The 23,783-nt window shown below is 41.3% G+C and overlaps 1 protein-coding gene and 1 pseudogene across 1 annotated transcript in view; both read left to right on the forward strand.

Moving 5' to 3' along the window:
* Positions 1 to 20,058, forward strand: part of LOC149984127 (uncharacterized) — a 79,538-nt pseudogene extending 59,480 nt beyond the window's left edge.
* The window catches only part of LOC110522328 (very long chain fatty acid elongase 4), a 466,463-nt gene that overhangs the window by 90,507 nt on the left and 352,173 nt on the right, over positions 1 to 23,783 (forward strand). The gene's annotated exons all lie outside the window — the stretch shown is intronic.

Raw genomic sequence — 23,783 nt, forward strand, 5'->3', positions numbered from 1 at the left:
CTTCAATTGTTGTTTTTCTCTCACATCTCCAAGGGACAAGGAGGGAAACATTCACACCTGAATGGAACTGAATTTGAGGTCCTCTGCCAGAGCATATTGAAAACAGTGTCATGGTCTGTCATCGCACAGCCCACTGTGAATAACAGGGAGTGACGGGAGAGGCAACATGTTCACACTCCGCTCAACTGTGGTTCTTGTGCCAGCGAACAGCCCTACGGAACAGCCCAACGGATTGCCAAAGCCAAGCTGACTAAGTGCTTCGAACAAGTGAGGGGGGGTGGGGGAATGGAACAGAAATATAATAATACTAACCTGAAACATCTGGTTGCTTGTTGGACTATGTTTGTTTCAAACAGCACCTTTAACATGCCTGTGGGTGGAGGAATGGTGATCTGGTGTTCAAGACTCTGGTGATGAGGCATTTACAATGGCAGACAGGCTAGGTATGAGTTAGTTAGTTATCAGCTGACCCACTGATACATTGCTAACAAACTGCCAATACACAAACACCAGCCCTCATAAGCTAGGGCAAAGGCATTTAAAAACTTTTCCTGTTGTTATTTAAAGTCTGCCTCAGACTCAGGTTAAAACTGAGGTGACGTGGCGTTTAACCCTGACAGCACAGTGTGAGCTGTCTAACCATATGTTTACTTACGATACTGTAAAAACAGGCTCCTCAGCTGCACAAGACTGGGTAAGAGAAATGCGGGAGATAAAGAATATATATGCTCATGTTGCATCATGCATCTGGTTAAGTTACTGTTCACATCCAAATTGAGAACTGTAAAATTTGTCCAATGTCCATCACTCTCTCCACACTCCACTCAATGCCTTGGACTGGGTGATTTAGAGCACTTGCAAAACATTTTTTTAAAACTTTTGACAGGACAATCCCAGGGGATATTGTTAATTGGATGTGTTAGGGTGGGGAAGGAGGAGTGGGTGGGTCAGTGGTTTTTCACTTGAAGACAAACAAGTTCTGAGAAAAGGCCAATCTTGGCTTCTTGGTGTTCCTGGTCCCACTGATGGAATTCCAGTGAGGGGCTTAAACTGTTTGATAGATGGCTGCCTGGTGGGTGGGGAGAGTCCAGTTCTGCTCCTTTTGTGTTTCCCTGTCTTTTGTCCGAGTAAATGTCTCCTAATTAGGCCGATGCTTCAGACTGAAGAAGCTCTTGACTGACTGCAGTTCACTATACTGCTCCCTACTCAACACCTCCCCAAGGCAAGACAGGAGGGGGAAAAAAACACAGAAAAGTTGATTAGTGTTTTTAAAGTCCTTGGTCGAGGAAAATGCATTGGACATTGTAGTGAAGAAAGAAAGTCTCAAGTTGTTAATATGAATGACCCCAAACTGGGAGTGGAACGGAGCTAGGGACAAAGATCACGTAGCTGGAATAGTCCTTTTCAGAGAGGTTGTCTAACAACCTTATGAACAATAACACACATGGACAACGATGGAGAATTATTCAGTCAGGGAAGTACTGTAGACTTTCAGAGAGAAAAAATAATTTACTACATCACATCATTTCAAACTAAAGCAACCCAAGTCTAATTATTCCACAGCCAAAAGGGTATAATACAGTTCACTCTGATAATAGCAATAATCTTCTATAAATGCGTTATTATCTTATCTTCTAACTTATGAACCTGGCAGTGAGGCAAGGCTCATTCCTCTGCATGGTTTCCATGGCTGGTCTGTATACTCCCTGGACTCTGATTACTTGAACAGTTTGTATATATTTCTATAAGGAGGGCTATGAAAAACATCGGTACCATGAAAAACAAAGACCACATTTGCTTTTATCAAAGGTATGGTTATAAATACAAGTGACCTCAGTAACATCCAGTTGAGTTTCTTTCTACACTGTCATATGTTTGACCTTACTCCTGCAGGCCACGGTATGTAGACAGTGGTTGTTCCCCTGCTCAGTAGTTGCATGCATCAACCAATGGTAGCTTGCCACGTCATTGACTGTGTCATCAACTGACAGATTGCTATTACATATGATAGGATTAGCTGATACTTAAAATACCTATCCAGGCATTGTAAAATCTGGCATGCCTCAGCAACGCTTGGGCAGAGGAACGCGCCCATCTCAACAGGGAAATAGGCAGTCTGATGGTGTCTATTGAGTGGAACAGTACCTGAGATTCACCACTGCCCCCTGCTGGGCTGAACGTCTACCACACCTGTTCAAAACACCTAAGTAGGCTTCTATTCAAGAAGGTCAATGAGAGGCATTTGGTGTGAGATGGTTAAGTTTCCCAAGACAGTGAGCAGAGAGAGGTGACCTTTGTCTCACTGAAAATGTCACTCATGTCTCGATGGTCTACACTCCACATTGACAATCCACTCCCACTCAGAAGGAATCTTGAGACTCAGGCTAAGAACCAAACACAAGAGGGTAGAATGACTCATGCTCCATCGAGCAAGAGTCTGGCATATATATTGCATGCCGAAAGGAAGTAGTCCTGGCCATCCCCACTGTTTTGAGAGAGATTAAAGTGCCAGTTCCTGTATGTTTAATGGTGCTGGTCAGTGCGGAGGTCACATGACCACCCGTGGGCAGCCTTTACCGCTGAGGAGATCTGTGGCGTGAGATTCAGTTAACTGGAAACCATCTGGTCTGATTGAGAATGCCGCTCCGGGGCACCATGGCAACGCACAAGAAGGAAGTGAAGAGCAAGGCTACAACAGCGGTGGTGGGAATCTAATCTGGGCAGTGCTTCACAGATCTGCACAGCATGAAAAACTCTGTAATCATACTAGAGACCCCCACGGAACTTAATTGAATCATTGGTTATGTTTTATTGTCCCTGAAAGCATTTTGGGGAGATGTTGTGCCAGGTCGATGCGATAGTGATGCACTGACCTTTGGTGAATTATCATTGTTATTCCTTCCTGGGCAGACCTCCTACTGAAATCTAATCAAGTCTCTGCAAAGGCACCAACATACTAACTAAATTCACTACACAAATAGATACAAGAACATTTGGATATGTAAACACTTTGGTTCAGCCAAGATGGAAGCATTTTATCTTTGTATACCTCAGGCTCATAAAGCAAAATGTTTTCCTTTTTACAAAAGGGGGTCAGCAAACACAACTCAACCGCAAAATAACACTGACCTCAGGAGGTACTGCTCCAAACTAAAACAAAAACGTACCCCAGAGGGTAAAAACTGCAGGAGGAGTTCTCAGGAGCTCTCAGGAGCCTATAGCGGTCATTGTATCACATGCGATCTGTCCTGCATGGGATTTGCATTAATGGACCCAGGGGGCTGGCTGCCGGTAGTGTGTGTGTCCACATTATTCTCACATGGAATGTAATAATCATTTAAATATCAATGCATTGGCAAGGCCTAAAAAATGCTTTATTCTTAAAGTGATTATGGCCTACTTTTTTGACACTTTTATATGTACCATTATATAAATTATACAATTGTATAACATTGGGGTCCTTGGAAAAGACAGTTAAGTGCTTGAAAACGTACCCGAAAGTCCTTGAATTTGACATGCCAATGTATGTATGAACCCTGCTTAAAGGATGTATAGTCCTAGGCCTATGTTGTTGTAAAGGTGGAGTTATGGGCCAATTTGCACATGTTCACTTTTACTCCTTTAAGTACACATGTGGAACTGCAAGAAAATAATTCATATTTGTATTTGTATTCATTATGCATCCCCAAGGCAGCAGCTACTCTTCCTGGGTCCAGCAAAATGAAGACAGTTATACAATTTTAAAAACAGTACAATACATTCACAACAGACATTCACCCCTACTCTACTACCACGTACTGTATCTACAACACAAAATCCATGTGTACATGTGTGTATAGTGTGTATGTTATCGTGTTTGTATGCATGTGTCTGTGCCTATGTTTGTGTTGCTTCACAATCCCTGCTGTTCCATAAGGCGTATTTGTATGTGTTTTTTAAATCAAATTGTACTGCTTGCATGAGTTACTTGATGTGGAATAGAGTTCCATGTAGTCATGGCTCTATGTAGTACTGTGTGCCTCCCATAGTCTGTTCTGGACTTGGGGACTGTGAAGAGACCTCTGGTGGCATGTCTTGTGGGGTATGCATGGGTGTCCGAGCTGTGTACCAGTAGTTAAAACAGCTTGGTTAATTCAATATGTCAATACCTCTCACAAATACAAGTAGTGATGAAGTCAATCTCTCCTTCACTTTGAAACAGGAGAGATTGACATGCATATTATTAATGTTATTTATCTGTGTACAACCAAGGGCCAGCTGTGCTGCCCTGTTCTGAGCCAATTGCAGTGTTCCTAAGTCCCTCTTTGTGGCACCTGACCACACAACTGAACAGTAGTCCAGGTGCGACAAAACTAGGGCCTGTAGAACCTGCTTTGTTGATGGTGCAGCAACACTTAATTATGGGCTTCTCCCCATCTTTGCTATTGTTGTATCAATATGTTTTGACCATAACAGTTTACAATCCATGGTTACTCCATGCAGTTTAGTCACCTCAACTTGTTAAATTTCCACATTATTCATTACAAGATTACGTTGAGGTTTATGGTTTAGTGAATGATTTGTCCCAAATAAAATGTTTTTGTATATTTAGGACAAACGTATTCCTTGCCACCAATTATGAAACTAACTGCATCTCTTTGTTAAGTATTGCAGTCATTTCAGTCGCTTTAGTAGCTTACATGTATAACGTTGAGTCATCTGCATACATAGACACTGGCTTTTCTCAAAGCCATTGGCATGTCATTGGTAAAGATTGAAAAAAGTAAAGTGCCTAGACAGCTGCCCTGTGGAATTCCTGATCCTACCTGGATTATGTTGGATAGGCTTCTGTTAAAGATCACCCTCTGTGTTCTGTTAGACAGGTAATTCTGGCATATATATTACTCATTTGAGTGAGTAGAGTGTGTGTATGTACAGAAGTCAGAAGTTTACATACACTTAGGTTGGAGTCATTAAAACAAAAAAAATGTTTTTCAACCACTCCACAAATTTCTTGTTAACAAACTATAGTTTTGGCAAGTCGGTTAGAACATCTACTTTGTGCATGACACAAGTAATTTTTCCAACAATTGTTTACAGACAGATTATTTCATTTATAATTCACTGTATCACAATTCCAGTGGGTCAGAAGTTTACAAACATTAAGGTGACTGTGCCTTTAAACAGCTTGGAAAATTCCAGAAAATGGCTTTAGAAGCTTCTGATAGGCCAATTGACAACATTTGAGTCAATTTGAGGTGTACCTGTGGTTGTATTTCAAAATAACTCCTCAAGTTCCTCTTCCCTTGACATTATGGGAAAATCCAAAGAAATCAGCCAAGACCTCAGAAAAATAATTGTCGACCTTCATAAGTCTGGTTCCTCCTTGGGAGCAATTTCCAAATGCCTGAAGGTACCACGTTCATCTGTACGAACAATAATACGCAAATATAAACACCTTGGGACCACGCAGCCATCATACCGCTCAGGAAGGAGATGTGTTCTGTCTCTTAGAGATTAACGCATTTTGGTGCGAAAAAGTGCAAATCAATCCCAGAACAACAGCAAAGGACCTTCTGAAGATGTCAGAGGAAACAGCTACAAAAGTATCTATATCTATATCTTTTTGGAGAAATGTCCTCTGGTCTGATGAAACAAAAATAGAACTGGGACTGGTGCACTTCACAAAATAGATGGCATCACGAAAATCATGTGGATATATTGAAGCAACATCTCAAGACAGCCATCAGGAAGTTAAAGCTTGGTCGCAAATGTGTCTTCCAAATGGACAATGACCCCAAGCATACTTTCAATGTTGCTTGGACAACAAGGTCAAGGTATTGGAGTGGCCATCACAAAGCCCTGACCTCAATTCTATAGAAAATTTGTGGGCAGAACTGAAAAAGCATGTGCGAGCAAGGAGGTCTACAAACCTGACTCAGTTACACCAGCTCTGCCAGGAGGAATGGGCCAAAATTCACTCAACTATTGTGGGAAGCTTGTGGAGGGCTTTAACCCAAGTTAAACATCTTAAAGGCAATGCTACCAAATACTAGTTGAGTGTATGTAAGCTTCTGACCCACTGGGAATGTGATGAAAGAAATAAAAGCTGAAATTAATCCTTCTCTCTACTATTATTCTGACATTTCACATTCTTAAAATCAAGTGGTGATCCTAACTGACCTAAGACAGGATTTTACTAGGATTGATTGTCAGGAATTGTGAAAAACTGAGTTTAAAAGTATTTGGCGAAGGTGTATGTAAACCTCCGACTTCAACTGTATGCATGTATGTATGTATGTATGTGCAGTATGTGTGTGTGTGTGTGTGTGTGTGTGTGTGTGTGTGTGTGTGTGTGTGTGTGTGTGTGTGTGTGTGTGTGTGTGTGTGTGTGTGTGTGTGTGTGTGTGTGTGTGACTGTGTCTGTGTCTGTGTCTGTGTCTGTACGTGTGCGTGTGTGTGTGAGACAAAGGTGACAGTGGAGTATGTGAGGATAGAAGCTGGTGCACTGGGTGAGCCAAGTTGAGAGGATAAAAGCCTCTCCGAAGAGTATAGATTTTTCACAGGAGGCGCTTCCAGTCAGCACGTACACCCCAGGCCTCTCCATTCAGTGGGCAGAGAGAGGGGGAGAAAGAGAGGGAAGGGGGGGCACCCTTGTTCGTGCTCGGATGGGTGATGTTTCACATTGCTGGCACAGCAAAGCAACACCCGACATCAGAAGAAGAAGAGTGATGAATGCACATTGTAGATATCGTGAATGTCGTCATTCATTAATTTCTCTCTTTTTCAGTCTGGACTTGGAATTGACTGACAGGAGAAAGTCTGACAGGACTGCTGGTCTATTAAATCTGTGTCTATGTGCTTCGGTAGGCTTGTTTCTCACCTCATTTTACAGAAAGAGGACTTTTTACTAAGCCCTTTTTCTCCAAATGGGCTAATTGTGTCCAGTTGACTTCCTTGGATGCAACAGGCCTTACAAGTTACTCACCCAGGAAAGCCTCTTAGTGACAGCTACACATTAATTACATACCAGACTGTGCCCATCAATTTGGAGAATGGCAAATCCAGACATTCCATCTGCACAGGAATTAAATATTATGTCCAAAACTGTGTCTGCTGACTGCTCTGATTAAGATATTTCTGTAGAAAAAAAATAGCTTGGCCGTGATCAAGAACGAGATCATGAGAACTGATGACACAGACATGGACCCAGTCATTTTTTCTTGGAGTCGTGCCAATCTCTTATATTCTTGGTTTCGTCCCGGGGGTAACAGCCTACAGGTCCATCCAACAGGTCGTCTCCATTGGCAAAACAATGATGGCAAAACAAACTATTACGCTGTCTTCCCACAATGAAATTAAGGGGGATCACAAAGCAAGGTTGCATGTGGCATCATCCTCTCTGTTCCGGTTCATCTGGCCACTTCATGTTGTGCTTAGCATTTTGTCCAGAGGAGCAAGGTTAGGAAGCTAACCTTTCCACACAACCATAACTTCCCACCATGACATTACCCAACATCGCCTGTGTCCCCCAGCGCTCGCTATGAAAATGTCAGCGCAGCTATTTTCATCCGAGGGAAATCCTATCTGATTTACTCCCTGTCCCCCCATCCCTCAGCGGAGGCATCTGTTTTTATAACGCTGTGTTGAATTTGAATATCAAAACCCATGGGAAGGTGCCCAGACACTTCGAATACCATTTTTTTTGGCATCTTTCAAGGAATGTGACTGCTTAAGTGTCCACGATGAAGGGAGAGGGTCACCGAGAAAATGCCTGCTTTGTTATTACAGGGCCACAGTAATCTCTGTCTTTCAACCCTCCACACCATTGATGAGACTATAACTGAAAAACGCACATTTGCATCTCAGTGTGAGCTCTCTTTAGGTTCCGCCATTTGGATGGAATTCAAGAAATTTGTTATGGTGCAACAAAGCTGTGATGGTTAACATGCCCCTGAAGCTTCCGTGTCCTGTTCACAGCCCATTCAGTCTCCATACTGTTCTTCCAGTCAAAGTGTACAGGGTGATTGGGGGAAAGTCTAAAGAGAGCGAGACACTGGGGCCCCTGGCGACAGTTATGCCACAATTAAAAAAGACAACTCGGTGAAAAAAAGTATTGTAAAACATTCATGAAACAAAACAATAAATGTCCTGGTTGACAAATGGGTGTCTTCCCACTGGACACACCACGTCATTTCAACGTGGAAATGTGGGTACTATTTGGTTGAGACGTTGATCAATGACATTTCAAACTTTATTCACACACTCAAACACGACAGTCAGAAGTTTGTTGAATTCCTAATGTGTTCTCACTGCGCTTTCAACCATCTAAAAGCACAACCAAAATCCAATGGAAAAACAATGTCTGCTTGTTGGTTTAGTTGTCATCTAAATGTGTTATCACAGTGCTTTTAACCATTTCAGTTGCTTGAAGCTGGTGTACAAATCCCAAAGTAAAAGACGCAAAAACAAAACTAAAGAACGGGGAGCATAGAAATAGCGCACATAGAACATATATATAGCGCTTCTTAGACTTGTTTTCAATGAAAATGGCACATCTATAACTCACATTTCTATGTGAATTTGGTTGGGTCGCCCAAAAAGTGACATATAGAAGTATTATTAATGTATTGTCACTGTGCTTCATCTAATAGCACAACCAATTGACCTGGAATGTAGTTGAGATTACATTAAAAGTACATAGTGCAAGTGATCAGATTCTGCACAGATTATTATAGCAATTTTGATGATTTCCACAGACCTGCGACCTTCTCAAGCTATGTTGAACATGCACGCTTTCTATGACTACATAAGAAGACATTTATAGATACAGTAACCTCTAAATGTGGCCATGGGATGTGTTACTAATTTTAAGGTTGAATAGTATTATTACATTAGTTTGTAAGATAGCTTTAACTTTTGGCTATTTACTGTATTAGAAAAGTAATACTGAATTGTGTTTGGTTGACAACGCAACCAAACATATACATTTAAAAGAGATGTATATTTTGTGCCACTGACTTACTCTGACTTAATTCCAGTTTGTCTACAAATGAATAATTGACATGTTGGATTCACGTCTCCATCTCAACCAAACATCTAATTTAAGGAATAGGACTAAATCAAATTAAACTTTATTTAAAGTGCATTTCAAGTTTGATTTGATTTGATTTTGTCCTATTCTTTAACTTAGATTTTTGGTTGAGATGGAGATGCGAATCCAACATATTAATTATTAACTTGAAGATTACATTTGAAATCAACCAAAGATTGCAACCCTAAGCCTATATGTACTGTCTACAATAGCTGTTGATGACTTTACTAAATAGTAACATTGATGAGACAGTGCCTACAGAAAGTATTCATACCCCTTAACTTCTTCCATATTTTGTTGTGATACAAACGGAATAAAACATTTATCACATTTGGGTTGTTTTTTTTACCATCTACACACAATACCCCATGATGACAAATGCTAGCAAATTTATTGAAAAGGTAATATAGAAATATCTAATTTACATAAGTATTCACAATACATGTTAGAATCCCCTTTGGCAGCAACTACAACTGTGAGTCTTTCTGGGTAAGTCTCTAAGAGAGAGCTTTGCACACCTGGAATGTACAATATTTGCACATGATTCTTTCAAAAATTATTCAAGCTCTGTCAAGTTGGTTGTTGATCATTACTAGACAGCCATTTTTAAGTCTTTCCATTATCAATCTGATTTAAGTCAAAACTGTAACTAGGCCATTCAGGAACATTCAATGTCATCTTGGTAAGCAACTCCAGTGTAGATTTGGCCTTGTGTTTTAGGTTATTGTCCTGCTGAAATATGAATTTGTCTCCCAGTGTATGTTGGAAAGCTGACTGAACCAGGTTTTCTTCTAGGATTTTGTCTGTGCTTAGCTCTACTCCATTTCATTTTAACCTAAAAAACTCTATAGTCCTTGCCAATGACAAGCATACCCATAACATGATGCAGCCACCACCATGCTTGAAAATATGAAGAGTGGTACTCAGTGATGTGTTGTACTTGATTTGCCCCAAACATAACACTTTGTATTTGAGAATGTTTTTATTCTGCACAGGCTTCCATCTTTTCACTCAGTCAATTAGGTTAGAATTGTGGAGTAACTACAATGTTGTTGATCCATTCTCAGTTGTCTCCTATCACAGTTATTCAACTATTTAACTGTTATAAAGTCTCCATTGGCCTCATGGTGAAATCCCTTAGCAGTTTCCTTCCTCTCCATCAACTGAGTTAGGAACAACGCATGTATCTTTGTATTGACTGGGTGTATTGATACACCATCCAAAGTTTAGATAATAACTTTACCATGTGCAAATGTCTGCTTAAAAAAAACACCTATCAATATGATCCTTTATTTGCAAGACTTTGGAAAACCTCCCTGGTCTTTGTTGTTAAATTTGTGTTTGAAATTAATTTCTCGACTTAATTGTATGTGTGGGATACAGAGATAGAGGTAGTCATTCAAAAATCATGTCATTATTGCACACAGAGTGAGACCATGCAGTTTATTAAGTTACTTGTTATTGAACATGTTTAGCCCTGAACGTATTTATCCTTAACATAACAAAGGGGTTAAATAAAGTACTTATTGACTCAAGACATTTCAGCTTTTCATTTTTTATTAATTCGTAAAAAATTCAAAAACCATCATCTCACTTTGACATTATGGGGTATTGTGTGTAGGCCAGTGACACCTAATCTTAATATAATCCATTTTAAATTCAAGCTGCATGTAACAAAATGTTGAAAATGTCAAGGGGTGTGAGTACTTTTCTGAATGCACTGTATATGACTTCAGAGTATGGTTACATTTCATTTGCTCTGTTAAACCTACCCTCAGGAATGACTTTGATAGCAACAGTTAACAGTTAGTTATTAAGAGATCTCTCAATAATCATTCTCACGATAGCACAGCCTATAGTTTTTTTAAACTGCCGTTACTGACGTTATCTGACGTTGTTTCAAAGCTACAAATTCAACATATTTGATACAAGGCTTGTCTATGCTGTAAATTGGTTACCATGATGACATAATCCTGTGGTTGACATTTCACCCTCAAAACAACAGTTGATGACTTTTTCCAAATCCAATGTAATTTCCATGTAGATTCCAAATCACAATACGTCGACAAATTACATTGAAAGAGCATTGATTCCACCGGTTTATGCCCAGTAGGTTGTCCTTGTTAAATCTTTTAGTTCAAAGAGGAATGAACTGGATTCTTATTTGCAACGTCTATATCCAACATCAATGAAACACCAGCAATACACCCAGACAATCTTTGACATTTCAATCAATCTATGAAATTATCTCCAGTTAAAGGGAGAAAGGAATTGCTTGTGTTCAAGTAACAACTCAATCCTGGAATGTCTTTCTTTCCTCTACTTGTGTTATGTTCACCTCTCTCAGAGGTAGATCCTGTACCTTTGGGAAACCTGTTAATCAAGTGAGAACGCCCGCAATGTTCAAAGGGGCTCCAGGTCCAGGCTATATCAGTGGTTTCCCTTTCACAACTGGTTTGGTTTGAAAGCATCAGCTTGCCCCGAGAGAAAATAAAAAATAAGCTGTTATTTCTAAACTAATAATTATACTGAAGGTGCCAATAATCAAAAGGAAGGGTGGAGGGGTAGAGAGGCCAATCATTTTCTTCTTGCTTTTGTGACCTTGTTAACTTCTGTTTCAAATTCAATAAACCTTTAAAAGATATTTGCCAGAGGGAGCACACTGCCATTACCAGCCCCAACGCCCTCCCAGCCAGAAAAGACTGAGTAAATGGGCAGTGTCTACGCAATTTTATGTAGTTGTTAAAGTAGGTTGTCTGAGAGAAAGTACACCGAGTCCATTCGAACCCCTGACAACAAAAGACCTCCAGCCTATAAGCAGATCTTGTCACAATAAATTATTTATTTAATGCCAGTGACAGAACACATCTAAATCCTGAATTAAAGAAAACAAAAACATTACAGTTCTGTTCTATGGCCTTTATTCATCTCTAATTCATCTCTGTGTGGATTCTGTTGATCATCAGCCAGCTTTTGTTTTCTCTGTCCTCTACTTATGTAGGAGGAGGAAGAGGCATGAGATGGTCTGATAACACTATTAAGCATCAATCAATCAATCAATCAAATGTATTTATAAAGCCCTTTGTACATCAGCCTATGTCACAAAGTGCTATACAGAAATCCAGCCTAAAACCCCAAACAGCAAGCAATGCAGATGTAGAAGCACAGTACTAGGAAAAACGCCCTTGAAAGGCAGGAACCTAGGAAGAAACCTAGAGAGGAACCAGGCTCTGAGGGGTGGCCGGTCCTCTTCTGGCTGTGCAGGGTGGCGATTATAACAGTACATGGCCAAGATGTTCAAACATTCATAGACGACCAGCAGGGTCAAATAATAATAATCACAGTGGTTGTAGAGGGTGCAACTGGTCATCACCTCAGGAGTAAATGTCAGTTGGCTTTTCATAGTTGACTATTCAGAGTTAGACACAGGAGGTGCGGTAGAGAGAGAGAGTCGAAAACAGCAGGTCCGGGACAAGGTAGCAAGTCCGGTGAACAGGTCAGGGTTCCATAGCTGCGGGCCGAACAGTTTAAACTGGAGCAGCAGCAGGTGGACTGGGGTGGACTGGGGACAGCAGGTGGACTGGGGACAGCAAGGAGTCATCAGGGCAGGTAGTCCTGAGGCATGGTCCCCAGGGCTCAGGTCCTCTGAGAGAAGAGAGAAAAGAGAGAGTTAGAGGGAGCATACTTAAATTCACACAGGATACCAAATAAGACAGGAGTAATACTCCAGATATAACAGACTGATCTTAGCCTCCCGACACGTAAACTATTGCAACATAAATACTGGAGGCTGAGACAGGAGGGGTCGGGAGACCTGAGTCTCTTTATCTGGCTCCACCTGTCTATCTTTGGTTTTCTGTAACAAAGCCGGGGTATGTTCCTGCTTTCTCCCTCTCAATATCTCATCCTTTCATCTGAAAGTGAACTTGAGCTAGCAATGACACCTATTAACCCTACCCTTACTGACAAGAAGCACATCTGAACAGCAGCAGTGGGAGAAATACATTGAGAACTTTGTGGTCCAGTAGACTTCTGTTTCTTTTTTTCTGTATTCATTTTTCTGTGTATGTTATGTATGTATGTATGTATGTATGTGTATACAGTGCCTTGCAAAAGCATTCATCCCCCTTGTCGTTTTTTCCTATTTGTTGCATTACAACCTGTCATTTAAATTATTTTTTATTTGGATTTCATGTAATGGACATACACAAAATATTCCAAATTGGTGAAGTGAAATGAAACTTGTTTCAAAAAAATTGAAATGGAAAAGTGGTGCGTGCATATGTATTCACCCCCTTTGCTAAATACCATCTGGTGCCACCAATTACCTACAAAGGTCACATAATTACTTAAAGAAAGTCCACCTGTGTGCAATCCAAGTGTCACATGATCTGTCACATGATCTCAGTATTTATACACCTGTTCTGAAAGGTCCCAGAGTCTGCAACACCCCTAAGCAAGGGGCACCACCAAGCAAGCGGCACCATGAAGACCAAGGTGCTCTCCAAACAGGTCAGGGACAAAGTTACTGAGAAGTACAGATCAGGGTTGGGTTATAAAAAAATATCAGAGACTTTGAACATCCCACGTAGCACCAGTAAATCCATTTTTTTTTTAAATATAAAGAATATGGCACCACAACAAACCTGACAAGAGAGGGCCACCCACCAAAACTCATGGACTAGGCAAGGAGGGCATTAATCAGAGAGGCAACAAAGAGACCAAAGATAACCCCGAAGGTGCTGCAAAGCTCCACAGCGGAGATTGGAGTATCTGTCCATAGGACCACTTTAAGCCACACACTACACAGAGCTGGGCTTTATGGAAGAGTGGCCAGAAAAACAGTCATTGTTAAAAGAAAAGAAAATAAGAAAACACGTTTGGTGTTTGCCAAAAGACATGTGGGAGACTCCCCAAACATATGGAAGAAGGTACTCTGGTCAGATGAGACTAAATTTGAGCTTTTTGACCATCAAGGAAAACTCTACGTCTGGCGCAAACCCTACACCTCTCATCACCCAGAGAACCCTATCATCACATGGTGATGGCAGCATCATGCTGTGGGTATGTTTTTCATCGGCAGGGACTGAGAAACTGGTCAGAATTGAAGGAATGATGGATGGCGCTAAATACAGGGAAATACTTGAGGGAATCCTGTTTCAGTCTTCCAGAGATTTGAGACTGGGACGGAGATTCACCTTCCAGCAAGACAATGACCCTAAGCATACTGCTAAAGCAACACTTGAGTGGTTTAAGGGGAAACATTTAAATGTCTTGGAATGGCCTAGTCAAAACCCAGACCTCAGTCCATTTGAGAATCTGTGGTATGACTTAAAGATTGCTGTACACCAACAGAACCCATCCAACTTGAAGGAGCTGAAGCAGTTTTGCATTGAAGAATGGGCAAAAATCCCAGTGGCTAGATGTGCCAAGCTTATAGAGACATACCGCAAGAGACTCGCAGCTGTAATTGTTGCAAGAGGTGGGTCTACAAAGGGGGGGGGGGGGGCTGATTAGTAATGCACGCTCAAGTTCTGTTTTTTTGTCCTATTACTTGTTTGCTTCACGATAAAAAATATTTTGCATCTTCAAAGTGGTAGGCATGTTGTGTAAATCAAATACAAACCCCACCCAAAAGAATCCATTTTAATTCCAGATTGTAAGGCAACAAAATAGGAAAAATGTCAAGGGGGGTGAATATTTTCGCAAGCCACTGTATATACAGTATGTATGTATGTATGTATGTATGTATGATATTTTACTGCTTAGGGATGTAATTTTTGATTGGATAACCTTTTTCACTATTATGTATTGATTTTTACCTTACTTTTTTTCTTCACTCTTTAGGCGATGTGCAATGCAGAGAACACCGGAAAAATAATTACCATTTAATTACTATAGTGAATTATTGTAATGTTTGTTTATGTGTCAATTAATCCCATAAGGGATGGGTTGCCAATTGGCGATATGACACAAAAATAAAATTTTATTCATTCATTTCATTCATTGTTATATGTTCATATGCGTTACAGAACCTTTCCCTTACACGGCACATGTTGATACTGTATATTTGGACTTAAATCCTCACATGGGAACAATTCACAGTCTACATTCACTGCACACATTTGGAAATGCCGTGTTTCCTTCACATGACCGATTGTAAATATAGACGGATGTGAAGTGGGGCAGAAAGTTTTAGCTCATGCTGAGGCAGTAACATGATTTGAGTACGTGCACGACCCTGTCCCACTTCAAGGCTATTCATTTCATCAGATTTCCCTCCAAGGGGTATCTGCGTTTAGAACTTAAAGTGGCCGTTTAAATAGTACTTGAAAAAAAGATGTCAAAGTCAGCTGTGCTTACTGAAGAGCATAGCCCAATATGCCATGACAAAGTTCCAACATAAACTGAAATATTGCTGTGTGGTGGGAGAGGTTTTTGGGTGCCTGCCTGTTCTTAAATATCACTGAGGAATGTTTTGTGGTCACTGATTCGATTTCAAGGTAACATCACAGAGTAGAATAGTACAGTACTATGGACTGGTGCCATTGAGAGGGAAAGTGTCCGTTACTGCTAGGACAACAAACATCTCCACCTTACAAAAAACCCTCTGTAAGTACTTTGATCTCATCTCCATGTCATCAGCGAGGGATAACATGCCTGTCGCAGAGGCAACACCATCACATACAGAACATATTTTTCTCTTCCCTCTTCTCAAATCAAGCGGTACAGAAATAGGGCCTACTGTACATCAGAGACACATGGTGAAATGGAGTCACATTGGAGTTAGTGGCAAGAAGACACCAGAATCTACCTGTTTCATTCCTAAATGTCTTAGGACAAAAAACAAAAAGCCTATGTCGTGTCCTTTAGCCCAGCCTGACATGACTGATAATATGTCAAAGGCAAGTTAAAGTTAGAAAAACAGTTTGCTTGTTTGCCTCATTGTACTGAACAACACATTTCCAAGGGCAGACTGGGACAAAAATTCAGCCATGGCATTTTAGCCACACCAGTTCAGATCAGTATGCGTGCTACTTACACACACAGGTAGTAATGCTACCAACACAAAACATAGGTAACTATAGTATAGCGTTTCTCAACTCTTACTGTAACCAGTGACCGGTGACATATAGTCCAACCCTTTTGAAACAGCTCTTTTTAACCAGCTCATGTTTAAGATGAATACAGCATGTAAAAGCACCACTGGAGTTCCTCACCACTATAACTGTGCCTCTGTTGCCTCCCTATTGTGCAGTCTATCTCTGCATCTTCTCAGCTGTCACTCACTCACTCACTCTGTCTGTCTGTCTGTCTGTCTGTCTGTCTGTCTGTCTGTCTGTCTGTCTGTCTGTCTGTCTGTCTGTCTGTCTGTCTGTCTGTCTGTCTGTCTGTCTGTCTGTCTGTCTGTCTGTCTGTCTGTCTTTGCTTCTCATTATGCTCCTCTGTAGTCTCTCTCTCTGTATATGTTAAGTGTTAATTGCTATTACATATAGAGCCTACATATTACGGAACTTGCAGTACATCTGTGACTCTCTGTTTTCTTCCTACCTACATGCACTCACCTCTGAGCTGTCTGTGCTAAACCTAGCATCTTCCCACAGTACTGGTACCAGAAGACCAGGGGACCACACTGCCTGTGCTGGGCCCAGCAACATCCTAGTTGTGAATGAATAAGCACATTTATTAGATAAAGAAGAAAGATTACTGCTGAATGTCTGGCTGTCATTCATGCCCCCCCCCCCCCCCCCATCCTAAGGTTTAATTAATATTAAATACACAACCGGTCAAACGTTTTGGAATACCTACTCATTCAAGGGTTTTTACTATTTTATACATTATAGAATAATAGTGAAGACATCAAAACAATGGAATAACACACATTGAATCACGTAGTAACCAAACAACTTTACACACTCTTGGCATTCTCTCAACCAGCTTCATGAGGTAGTCACCTGGAATGCATTTCAATTAACAGGTGTGCCTTGTTAAAAGTTAATTTGTGGAATTTGATTAATAAATGGTGAGCAAACAGTTTGTAAAAGTCTTGTAAAACAACACATTTCACTGCACCTAACTGGTCTATTTAATATACAGCCAAAATAGCAATAAACTGCCTGTACATGTGTCAGTGTGTGTGTCTCTCTCTCTCTGCTGGTTATTCACAAGTGTATATTTCCTTAAACATCCTGTGTTGTGTGCTTGTTCTTTAATCAGGCAGGAATATCTACCAATGGCATGCCCATCTTTTTGTGAGAAATTACACTGGTCAATCAAAAGTATAGACAGCGCTCACATTAGATTAGGGACTGCAAAAATACTTTACTAATGATTACTAAATGGTTTATTAATGTGGGAGTAATGATTAATAAAGGGTGAACATACAATTTATAAATTGCATTATAAATGTTTTATGACGAACACTTCAAATAAAGTTTTACTATCCTGGTTGTGAATGAATAAACACACATATTAGACAAAGGAGAAAATCACTGAATAAATGCCTTGACCATTGGCTCATATAATACCTCATAATTGTATATTTCAAATTAGTACATGTCAAGTGTTCCTCCCTGCCCACTTAGCTAAGTGTTTAAATATTAGGCTACATATAATTCAATAGAAGAAAACAGATAGAGAGGAGAGCAAGAGACTGCCAGTTCCTTCATGTGTTGGCTGTACAATACAGCCAATGGCTACATTAAGGAACTGGCAGGCTCTCTCTCTTCCTCTCTCTCTGTTTTCTTCTATTGAATTCAATATACAACCTACTGTGTTCGTCAAAGAACGATGCCTGGACTAGTTTGTGTGGATGCGAATAGATTTCCAGTGTTGTGCTTCGTTTGACAGTGCAGCGCGCATATGTGTAACTTTCTGCGTTTGTCTTCAACAGTCTTCGAGCACTGGCCTAGCACAGTGCTCCGCAGCCCCCGCAAGGCGTTGAATAGCAGAAAATTAGCTAAGAGATTCTTGAAAGTCGGGACATTCCTTGTCTGGCAGGGAAAACTTGTTTTTACAGTTGAAGAAAATGTATTTTGTTGCATTATTTGAGCTTAAAGTGTACTTTTAGGGGAATTTTAGAAGGGATTATTTTGGGGGTGGGGGGGATTTTCTAAATAATTTCAATATTATTCATTTTCATGTCGGCTCTATGCATGGAAATGCCCTTGTCTGGACCAAATAATTCACATTTAAAACAGTCCAATAAAGCAATAATGGATATTAATTGAAAATATTTCTTATGTAGTTTCTTGCAATAGCCCTACGTAGATAAAGATCTCATGCTAGATCTCATGCTAGAGAGAGCCATTGAGATGGCAAGGCAAACTGAAGAAGTGAAAAAGCAGCAAAGTTGCCTGCGAGGTGACACAGTAAGAACAAAAGAGGCATGCTCAGTGGATATAGTTATGCAGAAAGGCAGCCCTTGGAAACATGAGAAAGCTAGCCATATAAATGATAATGATAAAATACAGTCAAGGCGTCGCAACTGCGCAGCTGCACATCCAAGAGCACAGTGTGCAGCTAATGTAGTAGTGTGTCACTCCTGTGGGAAAAAGAGACATTACCAACGTGTGTACGTCATCAAGAGCCATAAATGAGGTTCAAGAAGAGGATGATAGCATTTTCCTAGGAACAACAACAGCAGGAGATGACTGACATTCAAGTGATGGACAAAAATGTGAAAATCAAAATAGACACTGTTGCCGATGTGACTCTTATCCCAGACAATTTGTTCAGTCACAGTTTTGCAGGAACCAGCAAGCCAACTTGGCAAAAACCTACAAAACTTCTGCTAGCACCAGGAAGAGCGCTGTTGGACGTGATCGGCGTCGCAAGTGTGGTTCTACTAAACGGAGAAAAATAAACACTGGAGGACGTGTATGATGTCATCAGAGATCTACACACAGCTTTACTATGCATTCCAGCTATCACAAAGCTTGAGCTAGTTGCTCGACTTGACAGCATTGATTTACAGACACTGAAAGAAAGCTATCCAAAGCTGTGCAGCAGTTTTGGCACAGCACAACAACCATATACTACCACGCTGAAACCCAGCGCAGAGCCCTACTCATTCCACACTCCACAACGGATTCCTCTGACATTGCTGCCAAATATCAAGAAAGAGCTAGAGTGCATGCAAGGGTTCAAGGTTGTCACCAGAGTGGAGGAGCCCACAGACTGGTGCGCCGGCTTGGTGGTTGTCCCAAAGAAGAATGGGGGCGTGCGGATATGTGTCTATTACACCAGTCTCAATGAATCAGTGTGTAGAGATGCGAACATGGGCTTCTGGCAGATCCCGCTAGCCAAGGAGTTGGTTAAGCTAACAACATTCATCACACTTTACGGACATTACTACTTCAACCGTTCTTCTTTTTGGCATGTTTTCAGAACCTGAACACTTCCAGACCAGAATGGTGACAGAGGTCACTGAAGTCTTGAAAGGTGTGGTCTGTCACATGAGTGATGTGTTGGTCTGGGGCCAAACACAGGAGGAGCACGATGCAAGACTTCATGCCGCATTGCAGAAGATGAAAAAGCCGGCTTAACTCTGAACATGGACAAGTGTGACTGGTCAAAGGAGGAAGTGAAGTTCCTGGGCGACATTATCTTGGACAAAGGAGTACAGCTTGACCCGACAAAGACAGAGGCTGTCAAGGAGATGGCAGAGCCATCCAATGTCAGTGAGCTGCAGAGTTTTCTAGGACTGGTTAACCAACTGGGAAAGTTCATCCCTCAATATCAGACAAGGACAAACCTCTCAGAGACCTACTCTCAAAGAAAAAAAAGTTAGAGCCTTGAAAGTGCTGAAGGAGGATCTGACAACCACACCCATGCTAGCCCTGTACGACCCAAACAAAGATATCAAGGTGTCAGCCGATGTGTCTTCCTACGGACTCGGAGGACTGCTGCTGCAGAAGAAGAGTAAGGAATGGAAACCCGTTGCCTACACTTCCCGGTCTCTCACACCAACCGAACAGAGATAAGCTCAAGTGGAATAATAAGCTCTGGGGCTGACATGAGACTTTCTCATTGGTCAACACTTTCAGCTGGAAACTGGTCATAAACCGCTCCTGAGCCTTCTGGGGAACCAAACCTTGGACAACCTTCCCCCACGTATCCTACGCTTCAGGAAGAGACTCATGAGATACTCCTACATGATTGCGAATGTCAACTGAAAGCTGACAGTGTGTGCTCAAAAGTCAGAACCATGTGTCAGGAAGGATGGTCTGAGTTCAGGATGTGAAGGACCACTGAAACTGTACTGGCCAGAACGCGCTTTTCTCACAGTGCACAACGGTCTTCTGTTGAAAGGAACAAGGCTTGTCATTGCATCAGCCATATGAAATGATATCCTCACTAAGCTGCACAAGGGTCATAAAGTCGTGGTCAAGTGCAGAGAACTCGCACAACAGTCTGTGTGCTGGCCTGGACTCAGCCAGAAACTGAATGAACTTGTGCTTAACTGCAGGACATGCATTAAAGAGTGCACAAACCACACAGAACCAGTCATACCATCACAACTTCCTGAGAGGCCCTGTCTCATGCGAGTACTGAGAACTGTTTGTTTCAGGTTCAAAGACACCTTGTTCCGGACAGACACACCTCGTTCCGGCTATGTAAGTTTCAGAGTACAGAGTTTATGTAGGTCCAACAACTTACACAATCAGACTAAAGGGATTGTACACATCTATCATTTATATAAACCTTAAATTAATGCTCATACTACTTTTGCCTTTACAGACCTCTTTCTGACTTCGCTGCAGAGTATGGATTTTGCCATGTCACCAGCAGTCCAAAGTTCCCGCAAAGCAACAGAGAGGCGGAACGCCAAGTTCAGACAGTGAAGAACCTCCTCAAGAAAGTATTCTGACCCTTACCTTGCTGGCCTATCGGTCAACTCCCCTCTAGAATGGCTTCAGCCCGGCACAACTGCTGATGAGACAACAACTTCGTACCACAGTGCCAACACTCCCATCGCTGCTCGACCCATCATTCCCAAATACAGCTGCGGTCAGCTCAAAGGAAAAGGAGAGAAGGAGTGCGGATCAGAAACGATACAACAAGCGTCACAGAGTCAGTGACGTCAGCAGGCTCCCACCTGGAAAACAGGTGTGGGTGACAGACTCAAAAGTCACAGGAACAGTGCTGAGGGAACATGTAGGACCACGATCCTACATGATGGAAGTTTCACACAGAAGTTCCATCACCTCATCCCTATGGATGGACCTGAGAACAACAACGCTAGGCAGGAGAAGATTCACGTGGCTTCACCACTCAGACACACCTCATTGCCAGAACAATCAACATCCAAGGTAATGTTAGATGTACCCGCTACACCCAGAACAAGGTCCGGGCGAGCAATATTTAAATCTCAAAGACTGGACTTATGGGTCAGAGCAAACAAGAACTGAGCTCCAAAAATATAAATACACAAAACAACAGCAGTCAAGTTGTTACAGTTCGAACTTACCTGTGGGGTAGATTTGTGTTAAAAGAAATGAGAGATGGATTTTTTTGTTCAAGTTTACAGAAAATATTTTATGTTCATGACTATGTTGAAATGCTCCAGAAGAACTAGGCAGGAACAGACCTACCGACATAAGGGCCGAATAATCCCTTGAGGTATGTTGAGACAAAGGAAGTCTACCATTTGTTCTCTTAAAAGGGGGGGATGTGGTGTTATTTACATGTTTCATCCTGTTTGGCCATATGCCATGTAAGGGTTCATTAGGAAAGCATCTCTCTCTCATGTGGCTTGTAAAGTGAAGCAACGTCCAGTTAGCAATAAATGAGTCTTCATAAAGAAACACCGTTAGTAGTTATTTTACTCGCGTACAGACAAGATTGATAACACAACTCTTATATGCTATGCTCAAAAGTAAACTGACTGGCAGCCAAAACAGCCAAATATTCTATCTAAACATGAATCGATTCTCAATGGTGATACGGTTGTAGAAACAAAAAGCCCTTACCTTTCATATCTCATCAAAATAATTTAACACATTTAAAATATACACTTACTACATTGTTTTAACCAGTTTTAACATAGTTGCAGCCAACATTATTTTTCAGTTACCACACATTTCTGGCGTCCTTCTTTCGTTACGCACAGGTGTTTGGAAATGCTAGAGATAGCTAATTAGATAAAGTGGTCACCTCTCTCCGTAAACAAGCGCTGTACCATGGACATATGGCTGTGTAGGAACCCTAACCCTATAAACGTGTGTAGTAATTTAACTTTTTCGTTTTTTAAAAATTATTTCTTGTCGATATGAAAGTTCCAAATGTTTCCAAAACTGCATTGCAAAAGAGGCATATTGACGTTTAGACAGAGCTTCAGAGCAGCGCCGGAGAGTAAATGCATTTTCCCTGGTCAGCAGACACGTTTGTGAATAGACGGTATATGTTTAGCATTACCATAAATGAATGGGTTAAGGTTCAAGCTGTCCAGTAGGTCTTCTACGTGGATGTGCAGAAAATAGTTGGAGAGAGTGGAGCTGAGGAAGCTACAGTAGTTGCTTGGCTTTGGATTATTCTGAGCACATTTAATGAACTAGATAAAAAATATATAAATTTTCTTGGTATTTCATTACTTTCAATTTCGGTAATGTTCTAGGAATGTTCTACAACTGGTTTGGATTTGGGAATGTTTTCAGATAGTTCAGAGAATGCTAAGAAATCAATGTTATTCTGTGGGAATTTCAGTACGTCAGCATAACGTTTCTTACAGGTTCACTTTTTAATCACCACCATTAAGTCAGGACTCCTATTTGACTCAGCCATGCCTCATTGCCCGTCCAACATTTCCTCATCTCCCACCCCTTCTAATGCGACTAGCCCTGATGCTCCTCCCTCTTTTCCCCCTGCCCCGCTACAAAGTTTCTCCCTGCAGGCAGTCACTGAGTCTGAGGTGCTAAAGGAGCTCCTTAAACTTCACCCCAAAAGATAATCTGAGTCAGATGGTTTAGATCCTTTCTTCTTTAAGGTTGCAGTACCTATAATCACCAAGCCTATCTCTGACCTTTTTAACCTGTCTTTCCTCTCCGGAGAGGTTCCCATTGCTTGGAAGGCAGCCTTTATTTAAAGGGGGAGATCAGGCCGATCCTAACTGTTCTATTTTGCCATGTTTATCAAAAGTGTTGGAAAAACCTGTCAATAATCAACTAACTGGCTTTATTGATGTCTATAGTATTATCTCTGGTATGCAATCTGGTTTCCAAACAGGTTATGGATGTGTCACTGCAACCTTAAATGTCCTAAATGATGTCACCATTGCCCTTGATTCTGAGCAATGTGGTGCTGCTATTTGTATTTGGCCAAAGCTTTTGATATGGTAGACCATACCATTCTTGTGTGCCGGATAAGGATTATTGGTGTCTCTGGCCTCTCCCCAGATTTTGTGTTAAACGCTCTACAACAAAGATTTCTTAGTGTCTCTGCCCTTAACCTTGTTCTGAAAACCTCCAAAACAAAGGTCATGTGGTTTGGTAAGAAGAAAGCCCCTTTCCCCGCCAGTGTGATTACTACCTCTGAGGGTTTAGAGCTCATACAAGTACTTGGGACTATGGCTAGATGGTACACTGTCCTTCTCTCAGCACATATCAAAATTGCAGGGTAAGGTTAAATCTAGACTCGGTTTCCTCTATTGTAATCACCCCAGCTGCCAAATTAACCCTGATTCAGATGACCATCCTAACCATGCTAGACT

The sequence above is a fragment of the Oncorhynchus mykiss genome, chromosome 4 (genome assembly GCF_057628025.1).
Source record: "Oncorhynchus mykiss isolate SJ-2025 chromosome 4, ASM5762802v1, whole genome shotgun sequence".
Taxonomy (NCBI): Eukaryota; Metazoa; Chordata; class Actinopteri; order Salmoniformes; family Salmonidae; genus Oncorhynchus; species Oncorhynchus mykiss.